The sequence below is a fragment of the Pongo abelii genome, chromosome 1 (assembly GCF_028885655.2).
Source record: "Pongo abelii isolate AG06213 chromosome 1, NHGRI_mPonAbe1-v2.0_pri, whole genome shotgun sequence".
NCBI classification, from domain to species: domain Eukaryota; kingdom Metazoa; phylum Chordata; class Mammalia; order Primates; family Hominidae; genus Pongo; species Pongo abelii.
In genome coordinates this window covers 49827007-49847790 of record NC_071985.2, presented here as the reverse complement: position 1 = coordinate 49847790, position 20784 = coordinate 49827007, and the positions used below count along the sequence as shown (strand labels likewise).

General features: G+C 37.8%; 1 pseudogene; it reads left to right on the top strand.

Annotated features, from left to right (window-relative positions):
• The first annotated feature begins 3085 nt into the window (after positions 1-3085).
• LOC100443326 (2-iminobutanoate/2-iminopropanoate deaminase-like) lies at positions 3086-20400 on the top strand (annotated as a pseudogene).
• Positions 20401-20784: the final 384 nt, after the last annotated feature.

The window sequence follows — 20784 nt, the reverse complement described above, 5'->3', positions numbered from 1 at the left end:
ATCAACAAGTAGGCAAAGGATATGAACAGACACTTCTCAAAAGAAGACATTTATGCAGCCAACAGACACATGAAAAAATACTCATCATCACTGGCCATCAGAGAAATGCAAATCAAAACCACAATAAGATAACATCTCACACCAGTTAGAATGGTGATCATTAAAAAGTCAGAAAACAACAGGTGCTGGAGAGGATGTGGAGAAATAGGAACACTTTTACACTGTTTGTGGGACTGTAAACTAGTTCAACCATTGTGGAAGACAGTGTGGTGATTCCTCAAGGATCTAGAACTAGAAATACCATTTGACCCAGCCATCCCATTACTGGGTATACACCCAAAGGATTATAAATCATGCTGCTATAAAGGCACATGCACATGTATGTTTATTGCAGTACTATTCACAATAGCAAAGACTTGGAACCAACCCAAATGCCCATCAATGATAGACTGGATTAAGAAAATGTAGCACATATACACCATGGAATACTATGCAGCCGTAAAAAATGATGAGTTCATGTCCTTTGTAGGGACAATGATGAAGCTGGAAACCATCATTCTCAGCAAACTATCGCAAGGACAAAAAACCAAACACCGCATGTTCTCACTCATAGGTGGGAATTGAACAATGAGAACACTTGGACATAGGAAGGGGAACATCACATACCGGGGCCTGTTGTGGGGCGGGGGGATGGGGGAGAGAAAGCATTAGGAGATATACCTAATGTAAATGATGAGTTAATGGGTGCAGCACACAAACATGGCACATGTATACATATGTAACAAACCTGCATGCTGTGCACATATACCCTAGAACTTAAAGTATAATTTAAAAAAAAAAAAAAGGAAAAAAAAAAGAACACCTGGAACTCTTAAACAAAACAAAAAAAATGCATGTCCATGAGTGATCAGTAAAACATTCAGTAGGTTGTGTGAGCCAAAGGCCAAATTACTTTTTAAAAATAGTGCTTTGTTTCTATAATGTGAGGCTGGTATTTCTAATTACCAAATCACCTACTATTATTAGTAGAAAATATTTGAGATACATATATACCACCTAATGCTCCCTGGAAAATCTGCTTACATGGTTAGCACTAGTGAAAACAAGGGATTCTGAATGTAAAAGATCATGTAATCGGATTTAATTGCTCTCCGTTGGTGCAAACCAATTTAGGATAAACTGGGAATTCATAAATAAAAATTAATATAACATTGCCAATTTTGAGTGACTAAGGTGGACCAAGTCCTTTACAAAGGCACCACTATGAGATATTTACCATGATAACAATTTTGGAGATGAGAAAATAGAGACTTAATGTGACTTCCTCAGAGTCATATTTCTCTAAGGAAGTTACTAAAATTTCATTCCTTATGTATATAATTTGAAAGCTTCTTTTTTTTTTACTACTATAGCATGAATAAAGTATACAAATATTTAAAAAAATAAAAATAAAAATAAATAAAATGAACATCAAAATAACTATCTTGTAGGGTTGGCATAACTATTAAAAGTGATTTATGTATGTAAAGCAAACAGTTTCTTTCCTGTGGCTGTTAAAATAGAAGATCTTAAATACAGATAAAACCACAACATCCATACATACACACCACACACACACACAGACACACAGACACACACACATACACACACACCCTCACCTCCTCCTCCTTCCCAGGAAGATCATGTAAATTAAATCAAAGGTAGAATTCAGATGTGGATTATTCAGATATGAAGCTTACTCTAAGGGTGGGCATTCTTAGTCCATGATGAGAAAATATAATTGACTACAGGAACCCTGAGGATATTTAGATAAGAAGCATCAAACTTTCTCTTAAAAGATACTATTAAAACAGGACACACATTCATAATAGTTGTGTATCCGGGGAGATATTGGGATTTGAATAGGACGATATTAGTAAGCATTAATAGAATGTGCTCTATTGCCTGACTTGTAAAATCTAGTCGTAAAAGAAGATCACAGTTTCCTGTTAATTAGGACCACCTACAGTGTTGGAAACCTTTCTGGATGATCAAAGAGGTGGCATACTTAACCCAGGAGATGTTGACAAGCTCTTCAGCTAGTTAGCATAACGTAACTTTCGACTAAGTGCTTGATGTACAAGCTCCTTTATGCTCTGCCATAGTTTGGGTTTAATAGTTTGTGAAGTGATATTCCTTGCATAAACAAACGACAGTTACTGGAAATTTCATTTGTACTAGTGCCTTGTCCCTGTGTCAATTAATTTTCAATATACTTTTGCAATATTTCTTTCAATTATAAGAATGATAAAATAAGATATTAAGAATGTTATTTTCATTTTTGAGTCTGCAACACAATATATAAAGATCTTGAAGGGGACGGGCTCAGATTACATAGGAAATCATCTATTTCCCCCTTGCCTACTTCACAACAACTGAAATAGTGGTCCTTAATGTTAAACTTCAGGGAATTGAGAAAAATGCCTTCTTAGAAAGGGGCCTCAGATCAATGACTTCCTGAGCTTGAAAGACATTTTTTTAAAGCCTCTGGTCTATATAAATAGGAAGCATAATAGAAAGATCATTTCCTTTGGATCAGATAAACATGAGCTCGAATCCCCACTCTATCACTTATATATCTGCATGCTTTGAGAGATTTTACTTCATCCCTGTGTGTGTACAAATATGGTTCATAATACCAACTTCCAGGGTTGTGTGGAGGCAAAAAGAAGAAAATGCCCATAAACGACCCAACACATTCGGGCCCTTAAGAATTTGTAGCTCCTACTAATAAACAGGTGCTCAATCTGCATTCTTTTTTTCGCTTAAACTAAAAACAAAATTTCTTATCAAGGAAAGTGTCGGTGTATTGGTAGAAAAAGAAATACAGTATCTGAAATAAATTTATATATGGTATCCTTAAAATGATTCCCCTTCCTTCAACCTACTAACATCTATTAGTCAATTAAACTCACTTTACTAACAAACATCTGTTGAGCACTTAGGTGCCTAACTCAGCTCAAGAAGCTGGAGCTGTGCTTGGAGACCCTTGAACATCCCTGACTCAGCAGATCGAAGGGGCTTTCTGGACACTCTCTTCGTGGCGATGCGCCCTTTTTCCACTTCCACAGGGAATTGGTATCTGTTATTTTCCATACTCATGAGGTAATTTACAGCAAGAGAAGGGAGTGAGAGTATATTTTCTCCTTACATTTTGCACTATATTGTGAGAATGTTTTGATTTCTTGTTGCTCTGTCATTTCTCTGCTGGAGTATAGAGTATGGGCCAAATGAAGAAGTAAAAGGGTAAAGAGTGGATAATGAAACTGCAGATCATTTTGGGTATTAAAAAGAGGGCAAGGCAACCCAAAGAGAGAAGCACTGATCAGGTGGTGTTCATGAAACGTCTTCCCTGCCTCCTCGGCCCTGCCCGCCCCACTCTGCCCTGCTTCTGCAGTTCAGGGACCAGAGGTTAAGGTGTGCGGAGGAGTTTGTCAGGAAATGAGGCCGGAGGAGCAGCCTCCGGCCAGGCTGGGGAGATTAGCCTTCATCCTCTGGCATCAGAGAGCCAGCAGAGGTCTTTAAGCAGGGAAGGCATGTGATCAGATCAGCTTTTCAGGATGATAACTCTTGATTGTGGAAAATGGACTGTGGGGGGAGAGACGTGTTAAGAGACCCAATTAGGAGGCTGTTGCCTTATTGGACTTTCTTTTACAATAACTATATGTTATTCTGTAAAGTGTCTCTAAGGACCACAAAGTGTTGTAACTTTTAATGTTTATTTAATATTCAACACGATTTTACTCCTAAGCATTCTCCTTCACTCCTCATTACTATATGTTTAAATGCTATCCTAATAAAAAAATTCAACATAAACTTTAAGATATTTATGGTGCTCTCAACTATTCTAAAGTAATTAAATGAATAAAATATGCATGTTTACTTTGCATATGTTAGGGAAGTCTTGATTTTGAATTTAAAAAATATATAAAGACTTGTTTCCTTCCTGTTCCATTGGATAATTTATTTTCCAACATAAAACTAATATAGGTTTAGATATTGACTAGGATCTTTATTAAGTCGTACAGTATCAAATTATCTTACACTAGTTATCTTCATTGATAGCGCTCTATAACCAGTTTAAATAAATGTATGTGTATATATATACGTACACATCTTTGAGAAACCCTTTGGGATTTGAATAGGACGATATTAGTAGGCATTAGTAGAATGTGCTCTATTGCTTGACTTGTAAAATCTAGTCTTTTACGACTAGATTTTACGACTGAACCTAAACCATCTAAATAAGATTACTAGCAGACTTAGCTCAAGTTGCACTTTGGAAATTCATTCTTTTTAGAATTTGTAAAGTATTCATAAAAGCTGAAAAAATGTGCAGAAATTTGCATTGATGGATGTTTTCTTATCCTCCATCAGGAAATGATGTACTTGAAACTCATTATAGAGCTTCATAGAAACTCGACTGAACGTGCCTTGGGCTTTGTGCTCATCAGCACATACCGAGTTGACTGCATAATTCATATCTCTTGTGTCACATTTAATGTATAACATGTATTTCCTGTTAATTATGAAAATAAAAACACATCATATATTCTAAGAGCATAATTACAAAAACGCTGCAAAAAGTTATGTTTGAAGTCTATTAGCAAATTTCTCTTTAGAAGATATAAAATGGAAGAGTTATTTTCTCTTGCTTTTTGAAAATCAGTTTAACAATGCTTCCCTTTTTTTCTTCCACCTGACTTTACAGAATGATATAGAGGAGCCATAACATAGGAAACAGGAAATAATAGAGACAGAGGAGTTACCAACTCTATCATCTCGAAACATTTAGACAAATAAATAAAATGAACTCAGGACTTTCCAGGACAGAACCAAGATTGTTCTGAGGATATGAAGACCAAAGCAATTCACTGAGTAGTGATTAATTATTTTTTCTCTTTTAGAGGCATTTTTAAAATATGTTTGTAGTACGTGGAAAAACAAAATTCCATAAAGGCCCTGATCCTATTAGCCTCCCAAAGTCAAAATTATCTTAGATAACATCTCCCTTTATAAAGAGGAAATATATTATGTAATCAAAATTCTAACTACTTAATAATCATAATCTGGCTTGAGAAAACTTTTAAAGTATCATATAGGTCTCATAAATCTTGAACTGCATGTGAAGTTATCAAGCATACTGCAGTTTAAGCTTTCACACCTGCAAAATATACAATCTAAGCTCTAACTGTATGAGGCAGCCATCATTCTTTGGCTCTTTGGTTACTAATTAAATAGGCATGATATTAAAAATTAATTAGCTACATAATTAATATTGCATACTTGTCACAGGTAGTTATTGTGCATCTTTTCCCTGGACTCACAGGAGAGAAACTTTTTGGCATTAAACTTTGGTAGGTTAATTTGATTCACTGCTTAAGAACATAAACTGGATTGTTAGATTGGCTGATGAGACAGACTTTGAGTTTTCTAAAATGACTCACTTTTGCTACCAAAAATCCTATCTAAGAAAATGATGTGATTTGTTTATTAATGCAGACATTTATACATTTATTTATGGATTCATTAATTTATCTACAAGTGCCATGAGAAATTAACATGATTTATTAAAACGAATATAAAAATTTCTATTTGCAGGAATGGTTTATAGGCTTTATCTGGTCAATAGCGTCCAATCTGTTGGCATTAGCTGCCTACCATACTCATACAAGTTCAGCAAATAATACTATTAAAAATAGCTGTTATTATTATTATCATAGTAATAAGTTTCCAAAAGTGAAGAATGGGGAGGGTGGTCTGTGTGCCCAGTATTTGAAGACCTTGAATAAACGATTACATAAAGACCTCAAATAAACTATTACAGACAGTGTTAGAGAAGCTTACACAAAGAACAGTGGAGGCACCAAAAAAAGAGGAACCCATTCTCTTTGTTGAGTCATGGAAGGAATATCTCATGATGATTCCAGATGCCCCAGAAGAATTCCAGTAGCTGGGATTAGTGAGCAGTGGGATACCTGACCTAGGACCTGAGGACAGAGGTCTGGGCTTGAGATATAGATTTATGAGTCAAATGATTCTTGAAAGATGTGGAATATTGTCTAGGTCGACTAAGATGGAAGAGCATCCCAGGCAAAGACATTAATTTGACCAAAAGAACATCCTTATTGACTTATTTTAGATTTCATCATGATAGAAGCATTAGATGTATTTCCTAGGTGAAGAGAGGAAATAATAAAGCATTAGAAACCTGATTGGCTAGAATGAAACATTAAATTATGATTTTATTTATTTATTTATTTTTTAAGGAGACGGAGTCTCACTCTGTTGCCCAGGCTGGAATGCAGTGGCACGATCTCAGCTCACTGCCAACCTCCGCCACCCTGGTTCAAGCGATTCTCGTTCCTCAGCCTCCCACGTAGCCGGGATTACAGGCATGCGCCACCATGTCCGGCTAATTTTTTGTATTTTTAGTAGAGATGAGGTTTCACCATGTTGTCCAGGCTGTTCTCAAACTCCTGAACTCAGGTGATCCACCCACCTCAGCCTCTCAAAGTGCTGGGATTACAGGCGTGAGCCACTGCGCCTGGCAATTTTATGTTTTATTAATTTATTTCTCAGAGATAAAGTATGTCACCAAACTTACATATTTCATATTTGTATTGCACATTTACATTTTTTAGTTATCCTAGTTAATTTAAACAACTCTAAAATTCTCTTACTCAGTAAATGATCTGAAGCAGATATTTCCTTAATTCAATGATATCTGCTACTTTGTGATCATTATAAATTTGATACACATTTGAAGTAATAACTCTAGTATATCACTTTTGTTTAATAATGAAAAAATCAGAATGACATTTTAATAAAGATTTTCAAATCCACTTATATACTTAGATGTTCCCAATTAATGGCATTCTTAAATATGTGTAGCACAAATACACAAGCTTTTAGGGTTCCCTTAAGTATGTTAAGGCATAGTTAAAAAAAAAAAACTTAGTTATTTTTATTAGACAAAATTGTGTTTCTGAGCCTGGGTGAACTGCTTAAAATTCCATATAAGTTCTACTTCTTTTCAACTGAAAAAAACATATTCTCCCATAGGGATGTGGTAAGAATAAAATGGAGATAAAGCAAGTACAACATGTAAGTGCTAATAAATCGTGACTGTACCATTATTAGAGTATATTATTATGGAATGGTGTATATGCTCTATACAAGAAGACAAAAAAGTACTGAAATCACGCAATTACATTCTCAAATTTAAATGTAACACACATTAGTTGAGGATCTATAGTTCCTGCTTTTAAGGAATTTATAATTGAGTGATGTAATCAAAAAAAGATGTCAAGGTTCATTTGCATTAAGAAAACAACTAGTGTACATGGTATTGTCTAATTGAAACCTGGCCTATCAGCATTTTACAAATAATGGCTTTTGTAACACACAGAAAATATTAATAAAATCTAATTTAAATTTCTTTAGAGAGCAGCTTTTTAAAATAATTTTAAAATTATGGAATTAATTATTTGATTGGCTCAAGTAGTGCATTTTAAAGGGTTTATCATATCTGTTTATAAATGGTTAATTATCTCTTTGACTCAAAGAGTTTCATTTTAAAGCTCCAAATGAGACTGTCACTCTCATTCGCCAAATGAGAGACAGATTGCAGTTAGGAATATTCTCATTTGTTTCAGAATGAAATCCTCTAGCCCATTTTTTCCTTTTTCATCCTTCTTCCTGCAAAGATTTATTTTCTAATTTGTTTCCTCTTTTTCCCATGATTGATCATTTAGGGCTTGTTATTTCACATTCATTAAGACCTAGCTGAGTGCAGAGCATACCCTGCGGAGGACATTGAGGAATTTAGCTCAGTAGCTACTGGTTGAAGTGGAGTTTATTTTGCTGTTGTTCTGCTGTTGTGGGATTAAGAGGTTTATTTCACTCATCGCTTTTCTCTATCTTGTCTGTTAACATGTTGGTAAACTTTCATAAATGCTTTGAGTATTCCCTGTACCAAGGATTAGGCAGACAGTAAGAGACAATAATTATAAAGCAATGAGATAAGGAATTATTCCCAAGCATGGGCTGATAAAGCATAGAAGATGGGCTCAACCCACCTGGAGACAAGCTGAGGGGAAGGTATTTTGAAGGACATGACACTTAGGGTCTTAGAAATGAATAGATATTACCCAGAAGTGTGAAGTGTATGTGTGTGTTTGTGTGGATATAAGCTGGGGTTGGGAGCCAGGTAGGCTTTTCCGCAAAGTAGAAATGCATGAGCAAAAGGCACACACAGACATGAAACAGCATGATGCTTTTGCTGTTTGGTGGAACTGAAACTGGAGAAGTGAGTAGGTATGCATCAGATTATGAAAAGCATTGTATGAAATGTTGGGATGTATAAATCATGTCATGTATTTTTAGAGAAAGAGAGAAATAGCAGGAACCTACACTTACAAATGCCCAATCCCACCTCCAGAGGTTCAACAAAAGTATGTCCAAAAGTTCAAGAAAAGAAACATGCCATATTTATTTTTCCTCTATTTATATTTATTCCCTAGGTGATAGTGTTTAATCTTCTGACCTTGAATACCATACGTATGGACTTAACTCCCACATATTCATCTCCAGCCTCACCCTGTTCCCTGAACTCCAAACACATCCAACTGCCTACTTGATATTCCCAATCAGATGTCGAATGAAGACCTCAAACTTAAGTCCAATACAGAAATCCCATCACCACCTCCCAAACTGTTCCTCCTACTGTTCTTCTCATCTCATTAAATTAAAACTCCAACCTTCTAGTTGCTCAAGATAAAAGATTTCCTCTCATCTCCTTACCTGACCTATCAGGATATCTTGCTGGCTCCTTTCTGAAATATAACAAGAAACCAAAAGTTTCTCACCTCCATTGCTACCAACCCAGTTAGAGCAACTATCATCTCTCACCTAGATTATTCCAGCAGTCTCCCAACTGAGCCCCCTGCTTGTAGGCTTGCCCTTCTAGAGCTGATTCTGCCCACATGGCTCCTTCCAGGGGCTCCCCACCACACTTAAAGCCCGGAGTCCTTACCATGGCCTGAGACGACTCTTGCCCTGGCCCCTGCTACCTCTCTGACCTTATTGCCTTCCCCTCTACGCATTGCTGACTCCACTCCAGCCTTACCAGCCCTCCCTTGCTGTTCCTCAGACACACCTCTCACATCACTGCCTCCAGAGGCATTCACTTGCTATTCTCTCTGCCCAGAGAGCGCTTCCCATCATGCCTCTTTCTCATTTCTTTCAGGTCCCTTTTGAAATATCATCTTATTGTTGACTTCTGGTCCACTCTGTATAAAACAGCAATAGCTCCCTGCACGTGTACGCACGCGCACGGGCACACACACACACAGATGCACATGGACGCACACATACAGAGAAAGAAAAGAAACAGCTGACTATCTCCTGTAAACTGCTTTATTTTACCACAGTTTTTCCCATCATCTGCCTGTATATGTATGTGTATGTATACATCTATATCTACACTCATAGTTTATCTACTGTCTCTTTCTCACCACTAGAATAAAAGTGCCATGTATACTGGCATTTGGAGCTATTTCGTTTGCTACCAGATCCACAGCTCTTAAAATAATACAGTACTCAACAAATACTTGTTAAATGAATGAATGCCGCTGGGCGCAGTGGCTTGCGCCCATAATCCCAGCACTTTATGAGGCTGCAGTGGGCAGAACACTTGAGCTCAGGAGTTCAAGACCAGGCTGGCCAACATGGCAAAACCCTGTCTCTACATAAAAGAGAAAAATTAGCAGGGCATGGTGGTGCGCACCTGTAGTCCCAGCTACTCAGGATGTTGAAGTGAGAGGATCACTCGAGCCCAAGGAGATGGAGATTGCAACGAGCTGAGATTGTGCCACAGCACTTCAGCCTGGGTGACAGAGCAAGACCCTGTCTCAAAAAAAAAAAAAAAAAAAAAAAAGAATGAATGTGAGGTTCCATCCCAAATGGATACTCTGGGTTCCTTCTGCCTCTATCCTCCTACCTCCTACCCTTGCATCTCCAACTTATAAGCTTTCTAACAGCAGAAACCAAGTTTCATTCATCATTCATTCTTCATCTGTATATCTCAAGCATCTGGCACAGTCTCTGGTATATCTTGCCATTCAAAAAGAGACAAAAGTGGTTTCACTGAGGCGTATATACTTCTGAAACACAGTAACAATATGGTCTTCATTACTTTAGCCATAAATAACTTCTTTATCTTTTAGATCCGCTCCCTAATCACAACTCTCTCTCTAGCTTACCATTCTAATGATGAGGACAGCATGACTCAAGGCAATCCATGCAGGAAGATGAATCACAGCCTCTTGCCCAACACAGCAGCCCAAAGCCCACCTCTTCTCCTCCGTCACATGAGGCATGATTCTGCAAAGGGGACCAGAGGTAGATTTATTGTGAGGCTAACACAGTTTAAGTAACAGGGCTCCTCAATTTCAGACACCTTCTAAAGCTCCATGTTTAACCATCTATCCACAATTACTAAATCTAGTCATCTTAAAACTCTAAAAACCTGGTTGAAGTGGGAATTTTCCTAATACAAACAAAAAAGCAAATGTCACCCATCCTGCTTTGGAAGGTGCCTGTACCTGTCACCTTCTGACTTCTTACCTGCTTGGCCACATCTGTGTTCATCCTTCTACTTCAATTCTACCTTGTTTAGAAAGGTCTGACCTTGATATTTTTTAAACTTAGATTGGTTTTCATCTCTTTTCTTATGATTACATATAATAATTCTCATTTTCATTTTTCTTCAGAACTGGTTAACAAACTTATTTCTTAAAGATTTTGCTTCATACAATAATCAGATAATTTTTATTCTGCCAGGTTTCCTTGTGATTCATTTTTCTCATTCACTGAGTCATAGCGAGTTTCATACTATTGTTTTCTTTTCCTCCTTCTACATTTCTTTTTCTAACGTATAGGCTCGACCGTCAACTTCTCTCGGTGGAATCTCTGATTTACAGAGGAGGCTACCGTTCATCAGCTTTATCGTTCTTTCTCTGGACTGCTATTCGCTGTTATGTTTCCTTTCAAGGCCTGACACAGCACTTGACATTAGAGGTGCAAGATGAGTAAATGAAATGTAAATCTAAGGGAAATTACCTTTGAATGGCATATGGTTCCTGCTCCCAGAAGGAGTTCAAAGCTGCCTGTTCATTCATAAATTCAGAATCCCCAAATTGTATTATTCATAGATTCACCCACAACATAAAGTTGGTATAAATTTAACATGTATAGAGTGAAACTTAGAACCTGGCTTGCCCTGTGGACTTCATCTAGAGTCAAGAAACTCAGGGGAGTCTCAGTTTCTTTAAAAGATTTTTAAAAAGAAGAACTTCAGGTCTTCAGAGTAAAGAGCACTTAAATTTATAAGGTTACACATTCAGTCAGCCAGGATTTTATTTATTGATGTCCAAGGCTTAACAGGAATGAATCAAATGCCCTGACATCTAAAATGTGGGATTTCTGGTTGTCTCAGCATTTTACATCCCTATAAACTTCCTTCTAGAACATGACCTGTATTTTAACCAACTGATTTTTGTAGAATTTCAGGAGGGAAAAATGGTTTTACCTTAATAACTTACAAATCAACACAAAGAACTTCACATAGAGCTACCCTCACAATTTTCTCTGAAAGATCCCGTGTCTAATATATGCATAACACATTTCCTCATGTTAAGTAGAATGCTACATTCACGCTGTTCCATATTTCCTTGCCAGTCCTTTTCCACAGAGCCTCTAATTTGCCCAGAAATCAGTGAAATAATAGACACGAATGAATGAGACAGCCACTTCTCTCTGGGTCTTCTTTTCAACTGGGCCTGAGCCTAACATAAGGGAGTGACATCTTTTCTCACCAAGACACTTGAGATTTTTTTTTCTCCTTTCACTTCTGACTTAAAATTCATATCATTTAGAGTCTTGTCTTGAGCTGGGTCAGAGTGGGACAGGTACTACCAACAATAGGGCTTTGAGCCTGAGGTCTACTTTTTGCATTAAAAAGGGATATTAGTCAGAGTGAGGGAGAACTTAAAGTCATATTAACACCAAACTGGAAATTTCTCTTTGATTTACCCATAAAGAGTAGAAGAGACTTAAAAAGGGAATACTTCTCTCCATATAATATCTGTGTTGTTCAATTTTGTGTCCATTAATTATTAAATATTCTTTATCAGAAATAAAAAATGGCCTTTGTAGTTACCCCCAATTTTCCTGATAATGTGAATTACTTTTTCAAGTAGCAAATGAAGAGACAAATTTCCTTTTTTAAAGGAAAGCAAAAGTGTCACCGCCATAAATATCGAAGGGGAGGGGAGGTTCTTGGGCTGTGGTTGATGAAGAGGCAGGGCACAATGAGCAGGCATGGGGTCCAGGGAGCAGGAGCAATGAAAAGACCAAAATGGGAAGAAGAATCTTATATCTCACTCTGCGGGGCCATGTGTTGAGCCACCTGTGAGTGGAGTGACGGTAGGCTGTTGGGGAATAGAGATCCCAACGTAGACACCTAGAGGTCAGAGCATCCTGGTGGTAGAAAGACTTGGAAATAAAAAGATGCCCATCTTCATGGGAGAGAACAAGAAACAGCAGCAATCAAGACAACTTCTAATTCATTCCCTACTCTCAACTATTTATTTCTTAACTCTCAGTCATCTTTGCATACCCTAGATGCCTCAATAACTCCCTTTCTGATGGCCTGCGTTACATAGCATGGACCAGGAAACCCCAGATTTTGTATTTCTCTACTCCATTCCAGGGAACCTCATGAGAATATAGAAATGATTAGTGACTATCCTTTTTTTACATCCTCCTTTCTCAGCATTATCCTATACACAGTAACCAAACAATACAGAGCCTCCCCAACCCCACCCTACAGGATTACGATAGACTTCCTTTGGGGGAAAAAACTGTGGACACAAATTTATCCAAGCTACTACTCTGTGACAATCAAACACAAGTTGATGAAGTTTTCACAAAAAGGAAACCAGCAGTTTGCCCAATGTCTAAAGTTTGGAGATGAAGAACAGAACTTAAAACTGGGAACTAGAGCTGCAGCAAGGAAGCAGGAACAAAATTTTAACCGAGTTAGGAGGTTTATTGAGACCTCTAGGCATCAGTTAGTCTTTTTTCTTATCTGGGACTGTGCTTGGGATACAATTCAACCATCTGGGGGTTGCTTCAATGAGCTTTGCACTCCAACACCTAAAGAAAAAAAATACCAGCTACTAATTGGAAGTGTTATTTGTGCACTCTTAAAAATTCTTTCCAAAATTAATGAGGGCATATAGTACATAAAGATGCACACAGGGAGGCAGGCAGCATCGGGAGACAGCTGAGCATCTCACATAAATGCAGCTGCTAAATAAGTTCATGACATGCATAAAAATGGCAATAGGGTTATAGCTGCAAGAACACCTCAGAGGGGCTTTAAACTCTTGAGCAAAATTTAAAAATTTTGCCTCAGACTTTCTGGTCTCTTGTAATATTAAACCGACTATTTGTGCCTGCATAAACAGTTCATTTCATTTTTCTCTTTAATTATATATTGTGACTGCTGAATATTAATCTCACCCTTTTTAAAAGGAAAATGTATATTTTTGTCTGTCAGAGTTTTCATAAATCTTCAAGTTTGAAGCAGATTCATCCAATAATGCGTCACTAGCCCAGCTACCTCTGGTTACCAACAGTCTATATGAATAGGAGGCAGAATGAGAACAAGGAGACCCTGAACTCATTAAATGGTTTATGAATGGTTCCCATTTCCAGAAAAAGTATAAATTTGTTTTCCAGATCCACTCTCTCTCTCTACATGTGTCCATGATGAGAGAGGCAGGCATTCTTTTATCTTACGGAGATTTTTGTTTTATAGAAGATATAAAAAACAGAAGACAATTTGTAACAATGAATTTAATGCTTCCAATATTAAGCTACAGTATAAAGTAAATTCCTGCATTAATCTAAAATCATCTAAAAATTAATGCAACTATGAAGATAGCTATGACAACGTCCTATACCAACTCATGCCTGACCAGAAGTTATCCAAACATGTAATGAAGCAGTTTTTTCTGTCCATTTATAACTCAATAATTTACTTTTTCATTTAGAGTACACTTATGTCTGTTGAGTTCAGCTACCTTTTAGTCAACAAGTTTACCCCCCTTTTTCACCATGGCTACATATACAAATACTACGTGTCTCCAGACCCAGCAAAGACGGAAAGAAGGATGAGGGATGCAGCAAGAAAATACTCTACGAGAGCACACAAAAAGAGGTAAGTTTGTAGAGTATCGCAGAGTCAGACAGCTAGGCATGACAGAAAGAAAGGTTTAAAGACATAACTTTGGCTTTGGACCCAAGCCATAAATCAGGAAAGAAGAAAACTCATCTCCTATAACTTAGAATAAGCAGACCACTTTTCAAATGCATGGTCAAGTTCTTTGCCAGTCTTTAAGGATTTGCAGACATAGTGCTTTCATGACTAACAAATGGTTTGTATAATTAAAACTGTTTTTTGAAAACCCTCTGAATTTCAAAGCACACAGAATTATCCTTCGCATAGTACTGCATCAGAACAATTAGGTAGAATTAGGCTGCATGTCAGTGCACAGATCATTTGTTTTATGATTAACTTAATTCACCATAATATTTACTTCCACTACTTACTCCTAAACAATATTGATCTGCTCTTTCCCAAAGCAGGTTATCCTGGTCTGGATCAAACCTGTCTCTGCTAGTAACAGTTTCTCTAGGAGACAGTTCTATTTTAAATGTTTCATAGGCCATCTAGTTATTTGTTCATTGTTAGGGATGGTGGGAGAGCTATAATAGACAAGCAGCCTCAGCTGGCCACTGGATGTAAGACTAGATCTGGCATTATTAAAAGGATAGACGGTATATTCTATGCCCTATGGAAAATAGTTTGATAATACATCTTGACCCAGAACTTATTAAAAAATCCATTACCTTTTTAATTCAAGTTCATAATACCCTTTGGAATTTCAATTTAGGCATTTCTTACCAAAATAATAGGTAGCTTTGTTACCGAACATGGGAGATAGAGTCTCTCATATTGACAACTCTCTTACATGAGGGTTATTAATTTATTATTGACAAATTCATGTTCTTACTCTTAAAAAAAAAGGGGGGGGGTTGCACATCTTTGCCTTCCAAGATCTTAGATCAACTCTGCCATTGCCTTGTGTTAATCTTACGGTGGTGCACCAATTCTATTTATTGGGCTGTTAATCTTTACCTAACAAGACCTGGCCCAATCCCTAAGATTGCTCATGAAATCCGCACCCTGAGGCCAGTTTGCTTTAAAAACAAGTACAAACGCAGGGAGAAGGGATAGCGTTATACACTCAGTTTGGACGATTACATCCCATTTGCAAAATCAAAGATCTTGTGAGGCCATGGGAAATCCAACCTCGGCCTCTTATCCTGCATCAGAAGCGCTAGTCAGGAACCCGACACCTGCTCCCCTCCTTCCGACACACTTGCAAGACAAACACATGCTCCATTAAAAATAACACCACTCTATTCTGGCATGTTTTCTTCCCAGGCGCCTTGCTTTAAAATGTGCTTGAGTTTGTCGCGGCGGGCGGGTGAGGATCTCCAATTACTGCGCCGCAGTGAGCTCCCAGAAGACAGACGGGCACACTGGCCGCTGCGTGCCACCACTCAGCACTTCTCTCGCCTTCTGAGGCCTTCTTCCCCCCAGTAGCAGGTCCTCGTGCCTTTTAGGTTCCTTCTTTGATATGCTAGCACAACGGAAAGCAGGGGGAGGCAATGCTGCACCTTGCCCCGTATTGGGAACTCTTTGGAGAACGCGGTGTTTGGTTTCAGGGCTTTCCAAACTGCTTCTCTAGCATTCTTTTAAAATCATCTGCTAGCAGAAATTTGTCTGACCATTGGGTGTTTTAATAATTGCTCTAGCTGTCCTGGGAACTGGGGAATCTGGTAAAGAGACACAGCGTGACGACACAGCGTTTGCTGATTATTTCACGCTAATTTGGACCATAAATTCCTCGAATAGATCCAGTCGGCCAATACATGATTTTTAGCACAGGCTGAGATTCTTCAAAGGGCTTCCATATATCACAATATATTGCTATTAAGAAAGGATCAAAACAGCAGGTACATCTCTATGGGAATTTAGTAAATATGTAAATTATTATTTAAATCACTGTAGCTGGCTGTAGGAGGAAAAAAATCAGTTTGTATCTTATAGATACAATGTAAGCCTCACTTTCATTTCTGTTTTTTTATTTTTGTTTTTATTTTTTCTGAATGGTCGGGTCGCTTTTCTTCATGTTTTAGCACGCCTTTCTCAGGAGGGTTACATCAAAGAGACTCTGTCCACCAAAATCTCCATTTGGCATGAGTACCCTAGAGAAACGATCAATGTCTTTTGGGGAAGAAGGGAGTACTTTAAACTATTAGCACTTAGAAATACATCAGCTTAACCATTCATCATTAAAATGGTTGAAAAAAAGTACCTTTTGCCTTTTGCCTTAATTTTTTCTTCATCAGTGCTCCTATGATATCTTTCTTTTTTTTTTTTTTTTTTTTTGAGACGGAGTCTCGCTCTATCTCCCAGGTTGGAGTGCAGTGGCACCATCTCGGCTCACTGCAAGCTCCGCCTCCCAGGTTCACGCCACTCTCCTGCCTCAGCCTCACGAGTAGCTGGGACTACAGGTGCCCGCCACCACGCCCGGCTAATTTTTTTGTATTTTTAGTAGAGAAGGGGTTTCACCGTGTTAGCCAGGATGGTCTCCATCTCCTGACCTCGTGATCCGCCCGCCTCGGCCTCCCAAAGTGCTGGGATTACAGGCGTGAGCCACTGCGCCCGGCCAAGAATGTGGTTTTCAACAAGTTTTTGGCCTTCTCCTTTTTTTCACCCTACAGTGTCCTTTTGGTGTTATAGAAGTGCTATCACCTATTCCTCTTCCAAGAAAAATTACTTAAAAAAATGGATTATTTATGCTTTCCCATTATTAATTTAGAGGACAAGATAGAAACATTCCAGTAGCTACAGAGAAGGTCAGAAATAGGTGAGATGCATTGGGGGTGAATCTTAAGCCTCTTTAAAGAAGGCTTAAGAAAATATTGAAAGTATGGGAAGTGGCATAGGGAAGAGGAAATTGTCAAGGGCAGGGCCACCGGGGTGGGCTGAGGTGATGTGTTAGGAAAGATGGGAGAGGTTCAAGAACCGGGAGGCCAGCCTTTGTTATTAAGTAAATATGTAAGACTAACACTACAGTACAAGAGACAAAAAGCTTCTTTGACTTTAGATATCTTTGGCTTTCGAATTTGATGTGTATGGTTTAAGATTCAGAAAGCTAATTAAAAGGTAAATAACCATCATTGAATATAATGCTGTAAGTTGTTTAAAAAATGAACTCTTGTTTTACCAGTATAGCTGATCAACATGAACAGAGAAACTGGTAATTGATAAATGCTGTGAAAGTCAGAAATACTCATATAGTGACAAAGAATATTGGAAAAGGAAAATATAATCTGAAGCTATTTCGTTAGCATATTTTCAAAAAGCATTCAACAATACCAGGTCTTCTGACAAGCCCAATCAAAACATTCCCATCAGAGTAGTGATTTTTTATAAGTCCTGCTATTGAAGGCAGTATTCTGGGGTCTTCTGCAGCCATGATTCAGAGCACTGGCCCCCAGTCCCTGCATATCCTGATGCTCTGAGAATCATGGTATAGGAGATTATTCATGAAGTGGCTAAGAGGATAGCAATAGCAATAGCTAACACTTGTATGATATTACTGTGGACCAGAAGGTTGTTCAAGCATTCCATGTATATTACTTCATGCACTCCCAGACCCTGCCAACAACTCTATGAGGTATATACTTCTATCGTCCCCATTTTCTGGATAAGGAGATGAGCCTCCAACAGCTTAAGGGGCTTGCCCATGGTCACACAAGTAGTTAAGTACCAAAGCTGGGATTCAAACCCAGGAATGCTGGCTGTAGAATCCGTGGTCTTTCCCACTATCCTATGTTGCTCTTCAAATTTGGCATAACCTTTAAATGTAGCAATTTGTCTTTAGAAGCTAAAGAATCATGAAAATAGTATTTTTGGTCCCATTGACTTGTCCACAATGCTATTTTTATCAAAATTAAAATTATATAGTGCATTGGCAAATATTTACTAAGCATTAATGAAAAGTCATATTGCTAACTTTTTTCTCTAAAATAAATGTTAAGTACTGTATAAAATGTATGTAAGGTGAGTTAACCCATACAACCAATGTATGAGCTAAAGTAAACTAAGTGATGTTTTATTCATTTTCGGGGTCAATATGCACCGCTGTATATTTTACCAAAATTATTAGGGGAATAGAAAAGAAAATAGAAAAGCAAATTTATCCTTATACTAATGTAATATTATGTTTTCCTCTTTCCTGTAATCAAATCTAAGGTTATGTATGAAGCATTCACCATACCTTATAATCAATGTCTTTATTGATCCTCAAAACTATTCTAATACATAGCTTATAGGAAATTTACATCACAGAAGGCTAAACATTGCAGCCCAGGTTTCTGTGAAGGTGAATGGTCATCTGGAATAAGTAATGTTGCTTGCCTCCATGTTACTGTCATAATAATAGTAATAAAAACTAGTAATAATATCAATAAATGTGTTTTTATTACTATTTGTCAGGCATTGTGCAGATATTATTTCATTTCATCCTGATAACCACCTTACCTGGTAGGTACTGTTATTATCCCCATTTTTATATAAAGGATTTTATTCAAAAATCAAACAGGTAATAAATGGCAAAGGCAGATTTGGGGGTTTTGTCATTTGTTGTTGTTTTGGGATGGGGTCTCACTCTGTCACCCAGACTGGAGTGCAGTGGCACTATTGGCTCACTTCAGCCTCCATCTCCCTGGGCTCAGGAGATCCTCCCACTTCAGCCTCCCAAGTAGCTGGGACTCCAGATGCACACCACCAAGCCTGGCTAATTTTTGTATTTTTTGTAGAGACAGGGCTATTCCATGTTGCCCAAGCTGGTCTCAAACTCTTGAGTTCAAGCAATCTGCCCTCCTTGGCCTCCCAGAGTGCTGGGATTACAAGCATGAGCCATCACACTCACAGACGTGGATTCTGAAAGAGGAAATTCGACTGGGAAGCAGAGAGACTTCACCCCTAAAGTCTACTGGGTAGTACATGATGTGAACTTTGACACTGACTGAACTGTGTTAGAATTGTGGCTCTATTTATTAGCCGGTAACCTCAGACAAATCTCTGAGTCTCTATTTCCTAATTTATAAAATGAAGATCATATCACACTGTTGTTATAAGCATTAAATTTAAAAGCAGAGTCTATGACACCTATGATAGTAAACAAAACTATCTACCCTTTATTGAATGCTTATTGTATCTAGACTTTATGCTAAGTATTTTACAAATGTTATTTATTTAATCTTCCAATAACTTCATCAGGCAGGTTTTATTATTCCCAGTTTATAAGAAACAGATTTAGAGAATCTATGCAATCAGTCCAATGACATAGACAGTGAGACACAGAGTGGAAAAATGAATCCTGATCCACATTGCTCATGATCCACATTGCTCACATGGCACTGGGTCAGTCCACCAGGTAATATGGAGTTTATGCTCTTTCACAAGACTGCAGAAACTGATACTGGGAACCAGCATCACTGATATAAATCACAGGTCAAAACTGAGATTTGCCTGAGTTCAATACACTTCATAGTTCACACAAATATTTCAGTATAAATATGACTATCTCCTCTCTGTCCACTGTTGCAGGGTCTCTCATGTTTCTGCACATCTTGCAAGCAGAGCCACTACAATCTTTTCAGAATAGTGAATAGGTCAGTCAGGTGAGAAGCAAGCAGGAATGGTACAGGGAGTTCTCCTGGAGGGGCCACAAGACAGAAGCGTTAGCCAGGTCATCCTTAATCAGAAAGGAGATCAGCACCACGAAAGCCCCAGCGGCCACTGGGCCCTACAGTCAAGCTGTGTTAGTCAGGACAGACTTACATTTCAGGACACATAGGCATGGACCCTTCAAGTGGACAGCTTGTGCCAAGAGGGCTTGTTTAGCAAAAGAAGCTAAGCAAGAACATGAGTAAAATTCTGAAAGCTGCAGGTTGTGACTTCACTAATGCAGTAAAAACAACTGTTTTGTTGGCTGACATAAATGACTTCCCTACTGTCAATGAAACCTACAAACAGTATTTCAAGAGTAGTTTTCCTGCAAGTGCTGCTTACCTGGTTGCTGCTTTGCCCAAAGGAGGCTGAGTTGAAATTGAAGAACTGACCAAGCACCTCTGACAACGGCATGACTATAAGTGGCCCAGTGTTATTTAGTCTGAAATTTTTCACATCTTAATTTTTATAATTGATATAACATCTTAATTTTTAGAACTGATGAAAATGTGAGTTTGACTAAAATATCTGAAGTTATTATGGAAATACCATAGAATATGGAGAGCTAAGCACGAGTTGAAGATTAGATGATTAATCCAGTTACTGATGTAATAAATTATTATTATTTGTACCCATATTACTGAATGTAGGAAAGAGATACTCATTACTCAAGAGCGACTCAAATAAATAAAAGAAAAATAATAGGTAGGAAAGATGAGTTATTTTTTCTAAGAAATAAACAACAGTACACCTAATTCAAGCTAATTTAATGATATGAAACATTTTGTTCTCATGTCAGA